Source organism: Macrobrachium nipponense, chromosome 30 (genome assembly GCF_015104395.2).
Source record: "Macrobrachium nipponense isolate FS-2020 chromosome 30, ASM1510439v2, whole genome shotgun sequence".
NCBI classification, from domain to species: Eukaryota; Metazoa; Arthropoda; class Malacostraca; order Decapoda; family Palaemonidae; genus Macrobrachium; species Macrobrachium nipponense.
The window spans coordinates 23,728,456-23,738,455 of NC_087218.1; positions in this window are offsets into that span (position 1 = coordinate 23,728,456).

The following is a 10,000-nucleotide window of genomic DNA, read 5'->3' on the forward strand; positions in this document are numbered from 1 at the left end:
ATGTGCGAGCTTCGTCCCTACATAATGAGATAGTAAGGTTACCAAGATGGGAGATCGCTACAGAGGCAGCAGAGCCAAAGATGGCCTCTGCAAAAGTATTTTTGGTGAAATGTGTGTGAATACTGTGTTGAAAGGGTAAGCATACTTATTCTTTAGCCATAGGTGGGGCTTTAATGTATTTTGAATATTTATTTCAAAGATGTTCTATTTCATATGATCTTTTGATTTTGATTTATAATCTTGTGCTCATCGATGTGGTCTCCTGTCTTCTAGCAGGCGGTTCTGAGACAAGGGGAACTGATCTGAGACAAAGGGGAACTGAATATGGTGACTTAATTGATATGGGAACTTGACTAATGTTTCGTGGTGTTACTGTTCTATGACTATGCCTAGTTTTGTGATTAAAATAATGTGGGTTATTGTAGTAGAAATATGGAGTGGGCTGTCTGAGTTCAATCTTTCATTTAATCTTTTTGTGAAGAACCTGAGTTATTTAGTTTATGACTTTCTCTTAAATAAATGTATTTTTGTAAGTTCACGAGTCTGATTTAACGGCCTTAGGTAATGGAGAAGGGGGGGGGGGTGTGTGTGTGTGTGTGTGAGAGAGAGAGAGAGAGAGAGAGAGAGAGAGAGAGATAGAGAGGGGGGGGGATGGAGAGAGAGAGAGAGAGAGAGATGCCAGTGCTTGCCACTACACGGCTATTGCTACCAGACCCTTTTTAAGAAGTACCGAGGTTAGGATCTCGGTAAAATATATATATATATATATATATATATATATATATATATATAGTAGTCTATATATATATATATATATATATATATATATATATATATAGTATATATATATATATATATATATATATATAGTACATATATCTATATATATATATATATATATATATATATATATATAATATATATATATATATATATAATATATATATATAGTATATATATATATATATATAATATATATATATATATATATATATATATGTATATATATATATATATATATATATATATATTATATATATATATATAGATATATATATATCACTCCCCGGAAACAAAACAAAGATATAGTTAAAGAAAAGGAACAGGAAGGAAATCGTGTCGAGATTGGCCGCATACGGAAGCGCAGATCGTAAACGAATCGAGTAAACCGAACATTGCTTTTAAAGTTATTTCCTCCCAGTGATGATCTCGATTTCTGCATTGCCTCTCTCCGTTCTTCTTTCATCATGCCACGTTCTTTGACTGAATTTCCTGGTGGCGTGGTGGATTATTTTTCCTTCTCTGGATAAACGTGTGATTCAAGGAGAAGGTCTGTGAGAGAAGAATTCATCCTGTCTAACGACGTGTGGTGGGCGACCATGTTTATGGTTTTTCTTTTAATTTTCTTAGCCTCATTTCCTGCTTATTTTTCGCGACCGCGAAACTCTCTCTCTCTCTCTCTCTCTCTCTCCTCTCTCTCTCTCTCTCTCTCTCTCATTCTCTGCCATGCTTTGCTCTCGCAACAAGTCACAAGTTATTGAATTACCTTCCAACCACCGGCCCCCGACTTTCTGTTCTGGAAAGAGATTAAGTCGATTTTGCAACTACTTTGCAGCAACTTTCCACTGCACTTTTGAGTTGCCTTTTGTTGTGATTTTTCCGTTGTGGTTCTGTGTTACTTTTGTTTTTCTTATTTCTCTCTCTCTCTCTCTCTCTCTCTCTCTCTCTGAGTTATACCAGCTCACAGCAGCAGCAACTTGAAGAATGTATATTTGTGGACGCTATGTAATGGGCTTTCTAGTTTCCAGTAAAAGAAAATCATTGAGATTTCTGTTTGTCTGTCCGGCCTCAGATCTTAAAAACTACTGAGGCTAGAGGGCTGTATATTTTTATGTGACCATCCACCCTCTAATCATTAGACATACCAAATTGCAGCCATGATCGTGCGTCTGTCACCGTTATAGGTGCCAACAACACAGGCCACCAGCGGGCCGTGGCTGAAAGTTGCATTTACCTTGGCTGAGAGTTTCAAGGGCCATTGGCTGAGAGTTTTATACTTGTTTTATATGAAGTTAAGAGAGCTTTTGATAAGATTTTATTGCGTCAGTTTTGGTATCTTTTCTGACAGATATGAAAAGCTATCTTACGCGGAATGTCGAAAGACCTTTGACGAAGAGCGTTAATAAACTCTGGACTTTGTTGCTAAGTGTTCTCACTGTGGAAGACTTAGCTGAATCACAGATAAACGAAAGGAACACTAAAAATCTGCAAACGAATGAAAAATGAATTTGGGAGGGTAGTAGAACTAAAAGATTATTGAAATGCCGTAATCAGCTTACACTATTATCCTTACTCATGAAGTCATTCACGCAACTCCGTAACTTCAGCGTCTTGTTAAGAGATGATAGTCGCTGGAGTTAAGTAGCAGCGTGGGTGGTGGACACCCTACTCTCCTAATATTTTCTTCTTTGCAAAAGCAGCCCCCATCCCCACACCCACACCACATATAAAAAAAGAAAGTGAAAAAATAATATTTTGGTCACTCCAATCTACCCCATATCAGATGGAAACAAGAACAAGAAAGGTGGGACTAGAGATCCTTAACGCGTAAAGAATAGAACACCCGCCTATTGAAGAAAGGAAGACTATAAGGAGGAGAAAAGTGGAGGAATGAAAGTTGCATTAAGAAGCACCACAGTCATTCCTTTCATTTTAATCACTCCTGCAACGCAAAGTGGGCAATAAGGCTCGAATTAAAACTTAAAGTGTTCGTTATCTTCTTCTGACTGTCAAGTTTTCCTGGATTTTATTTGATTTCAATCTATTTTATAGTTTTTTTTTCTATCGTTCATCCTCTTCTCTTTTCATTTCCTTCATGCGAAGCCGCCATGCTTTCGCCTCTGAAAACTGAGGATCCATTAATGTTAACGTCGCCCCATCAAAACGCTATCGTTTAGTCCTTCCCGCGAGGGGAAAAAAGAACGCAATTTAAACTGCGCGCTCGGAACTTGCCAAATGGATATAAATCGCCGGAATAGGCGATGAAATGGTAATTACCTTGATATCAGGTAATGGTTATCACGAGGAGATAAAGAAACGAAAGGTAAACTGCAGAAAATGATGACTTGGGAAAGTCATTTCGCGAATTCCATAAAATGTTTCGGGGAGGATGATGCCCCCGCTGGTCCGGCCTACCTTCCGGTTGGCAGTGGCTTTCTTATCATTCTCATTTATTTTGAACGCATTTGTTTTCATTTTTTTGTCCCGAAATATAACAGTTTTCGTGGGGGGTTTTGGGGGGAGGGAGGGTTTATTCTTCAGCTTTCACCTGAACTTAATCTGACGTCGTTTGTAGTCGAACGGTCGGTACCTACTGTATAGTTGCGTGAACATTTTTTTTTTCTCGATTCACATCCATGCGAATTATGACCCAACCTATTTGTGACTCATATCGTGTGCTAAACCTTGTATTTATATTATATATTATTAATTTTATTGTTAATTATGCAACAAAGGGCAACAAACAGCTGTTTTTTAATGTATTTATATTATATATTAGTAATTTTACTGTTGATTATTGAAAAAAGGGCAACAAACGGCTGTATTTTTTTTCGTACATGCAGAACGCTTTGTGATATGGCATTTCTTTTTGTGCATGTGATGCCAGGCTCTCCTAGCCCTTCCCTTCCCCAATGTTAGGTATATTCAATGCAAGCTACTTAGGAAACAAGATTAGATGGCATAAATCCAGCTTATTCTCTTCTCTGCTCGTTAGGAGAATTAGACCAGTGCATCTTGCTATTCCCTCGACCACGGGAATATCTTAGAACATACAATAGCAAGCAAAGATGCGGGGATGGACTTATAGATCACTGGATTCGGAGGTTCGAAACGACGTAATGCGAACAGGGGGTAAGAATACATGGACCAGAATTGTAACATGCTCCTTACAGTCTGTGTATGGGGGTATATATCTATTATAGAGAGATAGATAGAAAGAAATAGAATATAGATAATCAAAAAAAATTTTTCTTTTTTTTTTTGTGATATATATTTATATAATATAGAGATAGAAAAAATATCCTATAGATCCAATATAAATAATAGAAAAAATAGATAAATATATATATATATATATAGCTTATATATATATAAATAGAGATATATAGATATATATATATAATATATATAGATACTATATATAGATAGATATATCATGAAAAATGATATACATAGATATCTATATATCTATAAAATATAATAGTAATATATAGATATATATATAAAATCCTTATTATATATATATATATATCGATATATATATGATATATATATATATATATATATATGTAGAGATATCTATATATATATATATATATATATATATAATATATATATATATATAAATCTATATATATATATATATATATATATATATATATATATATATAGATATATATATATATATGTAGATATATACCATATATATATATATATATACTATATATATATATATATATTATAGAGTCCTATTATATATATGTATATATACATACTATATATATATATATCATATATAGATATATATATATACTATGTATGTATGTATATAATATGTGTGTGTGTGTTTGTATGGGGGGCATCACAGAATAGCCATACAACTTCACTATTATATAAATATTTATATTACTCGTCTTAGGCTTGTCAATAAAAACGGGATGCCTTACGTAGGTACCAGAAGAAGGACTGTAATGTTTATGTTGTAAAATAAAAGCTTGTCTGTCGTTAGTGTTAACTTAAAAGTAGTGAATTAGGATTTAATTTAAAAGCGTAATGGTTAATCTCATAATAATACTAATATACGTAATGTGTGGTGGTCTGAACGGTGGTTCATTTCTGATAAACTCTCCCACTTCTTCTCTTACAGTATTTCATTGGGTAGGCAATTCACAGCTGAGCTCCACCTCGATATTTTCATAACGCAATACCTGTTACTCAACACAATCACTTCGATATCCAGTTACAAGTATTAAAACGTGTAAATGAATGAAATACGGTGTCGGAAAATGTGATTGCTGTTATTGATAGTCATAGTCATCCACCACGCCGCTGGAGATGTGACTGATACTCGGTTATTGGTGCAGTGATAGAAAGAAAATATACAGGGAAAAAAGAAAAAGAAAACCGTAATAAGTGGAATCTCTTTTTATTTCTTTTTGGCGTCCCTCCCTGGCGTTCGATATAATGGTTCTTTTCATGTAACCTGTGAAATCCAAATAGGGCAAACCGCGGCTGCAATGCAATATTTTTTTTCGTCGTGAATAAACAGCGGGGGAAAACTAGCTGCGGAGCGGATCAATCACGGGTTTGTTGACGTTTAATCAACTATGTTTCAACAGCATTTATCCCAACTTTGTAGGATTCCTTTCCAGTGATGATATTTTGACCACGTTCACTGCAAACCCCTTTCCAGAATCCCTCTCCTAACCCTCCTCTCCCCCCCTCCTTCCCTCCCCAACCAACCTCCCAACCCTTGACAAACCAACCCCTGGCAGGCCTGTCGCGAGACCACTAAACCGCTAACCTAACCCTTGCCGACAAATCAGAACGCACCACTCGTACGTAGATTTTCACTCTGTGAGTTATAAACCGCTGCAGTTTTCTCTCGCAATCCTGAAATATACGGTCGTAAAACCCCTTTCGTATATATTGATTACAAGCGTATTTTTTTTTCACGTCTATAGGGGATTAAACCTTCGTGCAGATATTAAACTTCGCCGTGAGTGACCTCAATTGTCCCAGTGCCGGGAAGCATTCAGTCAGTCAATCAGGGAGATATCAAACCATTATATAACATTGGTCATATTTGGATATGGGCATAGAACTAGCTATTTTCTCCATCTGATATTTTATTTAAAGAGATTATGCTATCAATGTTTCATCTTTTAGCTCTTTTGATCTGCCGCTGCTCGAATATTGTTTCTCGTCTGTGTGTCAATTACCTCCCGGGGTCTCTTATCTTTTAGACAAGATTGCATAAAGTGGAGGTTTCCTGTTTTCCTGTATTAGGTCTCGAATTTGTCGTAGCTTTCTTTTCAATTTTATGGCATTTGCATGTCATTCTATATAAATGCTTGCTCAATTTGGTTAGTAATAGTATCATTACTTATATGTTGGTCTTGTCACTTTCATGGTCATCTTTTTGTCATTTCCATTTGTTTTATGTTTCTAAACTCAGAAGGGTTTTATTTCCTCTATATGCATTATATATATATATATATATATATATATATAGTATATATATATAAAATGTGTGTATGTAATTATGTATACAATTATGGATACGAAAACTTAACACAGTGATCACTACCCTATTCATATTTTAAATGCTGAATTTTGAAAGAACTCCAAATGCTAAACACTTCCACAACATTGACTGCATCAGACACCTAAACAAATGGCTTATTCGTAGTGCATCGAACCTTCCTACACATACATACATACATACATACATACATACATACATACATCCTTCCATTTCTTGGAAATGATGTTGTAGTTGCAGGATGCTTGAAGAAAATACTGGGCAAACATATTAAAATCAGTACAGACCCAAACCCCATAAAAAAAAGTCACAGAAAATTTGTAATTACCCACAGAAACAATTGGCAATTTTTAAAGAATAGAGTTTGGGTTGGGATATAGACATCTCTCAGTTTTCCTTCAAATATATCTAATAACATTCTGGTTGAGAATGACTTTTGTTAACATTTTGTACACGGGAAATGCTCTCTGGATTCAATCTATAACAGATTCTCTTCTAGTTGTGTTCATATAATCGAAAACTCCTTTCATCCATTTTGATTCTGGGATGCATTTCAATTTGAGCTGAAATGAGTGTTTTATTTTTCTATTAACATGAGCTCGATTTTGATATATGTAAAAAATTTAATTCATTATTTCTTCTGGCTTAATTTTCGTACCATGAAAACCTTCTTCGGGAATGTTGAAGTCTTCACAAAGGGTGTTTGAATTACGTCATTTATTAGTCTTTTTTTTTACGCATGTTATATCTTAGTATATATTTTTATTACTTACTTTATTCCTTTGTCTGTATTTTTATTACTTACTTTATTCCTTAGTCCATATTTTTATTACCTCCGTCATTTTTTTACTATATTTTTTTTTATTGCTGACGTTAGTTCTTAGTCTATATTTTCATTTCTTTGATAATTACATACCTGAACGACGAGCGAACAGATTAAAAATAACTGAAGACGAAAGTAATAACACTCTATATATATAAAAGCTCAGCAACGTCAGCAGACTATCGACGATACAATTTGGATTTGAGTACTATAGACTTTTTTTTTAGGTCCGGTGTTGGGAGAACGAAAGAGAATTTGATTCGCCTTGCAAATAGCTTTTTTCAATCACATGGTCGTCGCGGTGGCCTAGGAAGGCATTTAATAGCTCGCGGATAGTTTTGAATTTTGCATATATTCATGGCCGGTTAACAGATCCTGAGGGCACGGGGGAATAAATTACTTCTCCAATATTTACCGACATGACGCGGTAGATGGATCCCCAAAAATGGGAAACGCGGGAAAATGGGAGAGTGGTTTTCCTGCGTATAGTGCGTCAGTTCGAGACCGTAATGGCAATGTGAAATCTTTACGTTGGATTCTATCTAACAGGAAGCATGGCATCCATTAAAATGAGAATGGCCCAGACACAGTTATCACAGGACATTTAGAAGTTTTAAAATGTAGTTTTAAATCTTACGAGAAAGTAAATTTGTTATCCAGCATTAGATTTACAGCAGAAAGGTAACACAAGGAAATAGCAGGATTTTAATGAAGGATATGCGATTATATGAGCCTCAGTTGCATGATAGATGTAATATGAGAATATAAAGAAGAATGGTATGGTAGTAATAGAAATAGAGGGGGAAGGTAATCAAGAACTTTAAGAGAGAAAAATAAGAAGTTTTTCTCCTGGGATGTAAACCCACAGCGAAGCAATAATGAAAATTGGAACTAAGAGTACAAGTTACGAAAGGAAATACTGTCACAAGTGAATGCAAACCTGGGCCGGACAATTGAGACTTCATACGAGAACACTTCTAGAAGTGACTTGAGGATGTAAGAAAGAAAACTGAAAGGTTCAAGAATGGAAAGACTGAGGATTTAATGAGATCGCAAGTGTGTTGCTGTGGTATGGTAGTGATAGTGTGATTTGGTGGCTGACCAGGATTTCTGAGGTAAATCTGGATGAGGGAAAGGTTCCGTAATAATAGGTGACTAAAGTTGGTTCCACTGTACGAAGGTAAAAGTGGCTGGAACGTTTGTAAAGACATTAAAGACACTAAAATGACATAGAATATCAAGGGAAGATCTATCGTAGGATTTTGAAATAGGAAGTCAAAAGAGAGAAAGGATAAATGATAGTTATACTGACATGGGGAAAAATTATTTGAGAAGTTTGAAATTAAAGATAAAAAGGTCCACGCAGCATGCATACACCTCTAAATAACTAATAGGAGATCAGCAAAAATCATGTGGAAGGTGGTGAAAATTTAATTTTTCCCGCACGTGAATATATATATATATATATATATATATATATATATATATATATATTATATATATATATACTATATATATATATTAAAGCTAATATCACGTCAGGTTTCGACGAAGCAAGACTTATTACACTGAATGTTCGTCTGTAGTGGCAAACTATTTATACTTAATCGAGAAAGCCATTATTTGAATATTTGTTGAGCAACACGAGACAAACGTCTATAATTAAAACTGGAGTATCTATAAGCTACGTTAAGAAGCATCAAATGTCTTTTTTCAACAATTAATAATTATCACGGCTCAGTAGCACCATACAAAGTATGGTTTATAGATCTTAAATGGCTCATGATGAATAAAAAAATCCAAAAAAAAAAATGTTGCTCTGGGATTCATCGAGATATTGCAAATTCCATCGCGTTGATTCCCATGCAATAACAGACACCCCTTGCTTACTTTCAGCATAAATGATAAATGCATATTGCAGTTCTCATTCCGCTGTATTTTTGGACTCATGATGAAAAGAGAGAATAAAAGCAATCATGGTATCATCAACAATCCAATTACATTTTTTCGGACCTCAGTTTTTATAACGGATTATTGGGGGATTTTCACGTGTAGTCGCACTGAATATTTGTTTTTCGCTTCTATAATATAAGGCTCTCAACGTGCAAGTGGAATGCTGCTCTCTCTCTCTCTCTCTCTCTCTCTCTCTCTCTCTCTCTCTCTTATAATATAAGGCTCTCGGTGTAGAAGTGGAATGCTCTCTCTCTCTCTCTCTCTCTCTCTCTCTCTCTCTCTCTCTCTCACATGTGTACAGGCCGCTCGATTGCAAAATAGCTGCGATGTTCAAGTTATTTCCGACGTAACAGGAACAGCTATAATACTCTTCTCCTACTAACTCTAGATAACATTTTATTATCTCATAAATTTTCTCTTGGAATTAAGTGTCGGTAAGAAAATGATGCTGTTGTTCTACATTAAGTGTTACTTTTATATTGAAGCCCAGTACTTGAATTTATTTTCTGTTAAATGGCCTAAGCGCATGGTAAAATAATAGAACTGTTAGGATAAGAAAGAGGTCCTTTTCTCAGGGGTGAGAGGAACTATTAAAAGGTCCTTTCTTAATATTATTGGAATTTGAAATGAAAATGAATGGAAATATATTTTGTGTACATTGCAGGTTTGAAATGTATACAGTTTAATGATGATTCATAATGTCTCATAATGCATATTATGATTATTCTCGTACCCGACAATGCCAAGAATATTTATGTGCATGATCAGAGAAAGAGAGAGAACGAACTTGTCGCTCATTGAGGAAATATAAAGACTCACTTGCAAATACAGTATTCGCGGTATATGTAATTGTTTCTGGTCCGAATAGTAGGCGATGATCCGGTGTGCTAACGTAATTG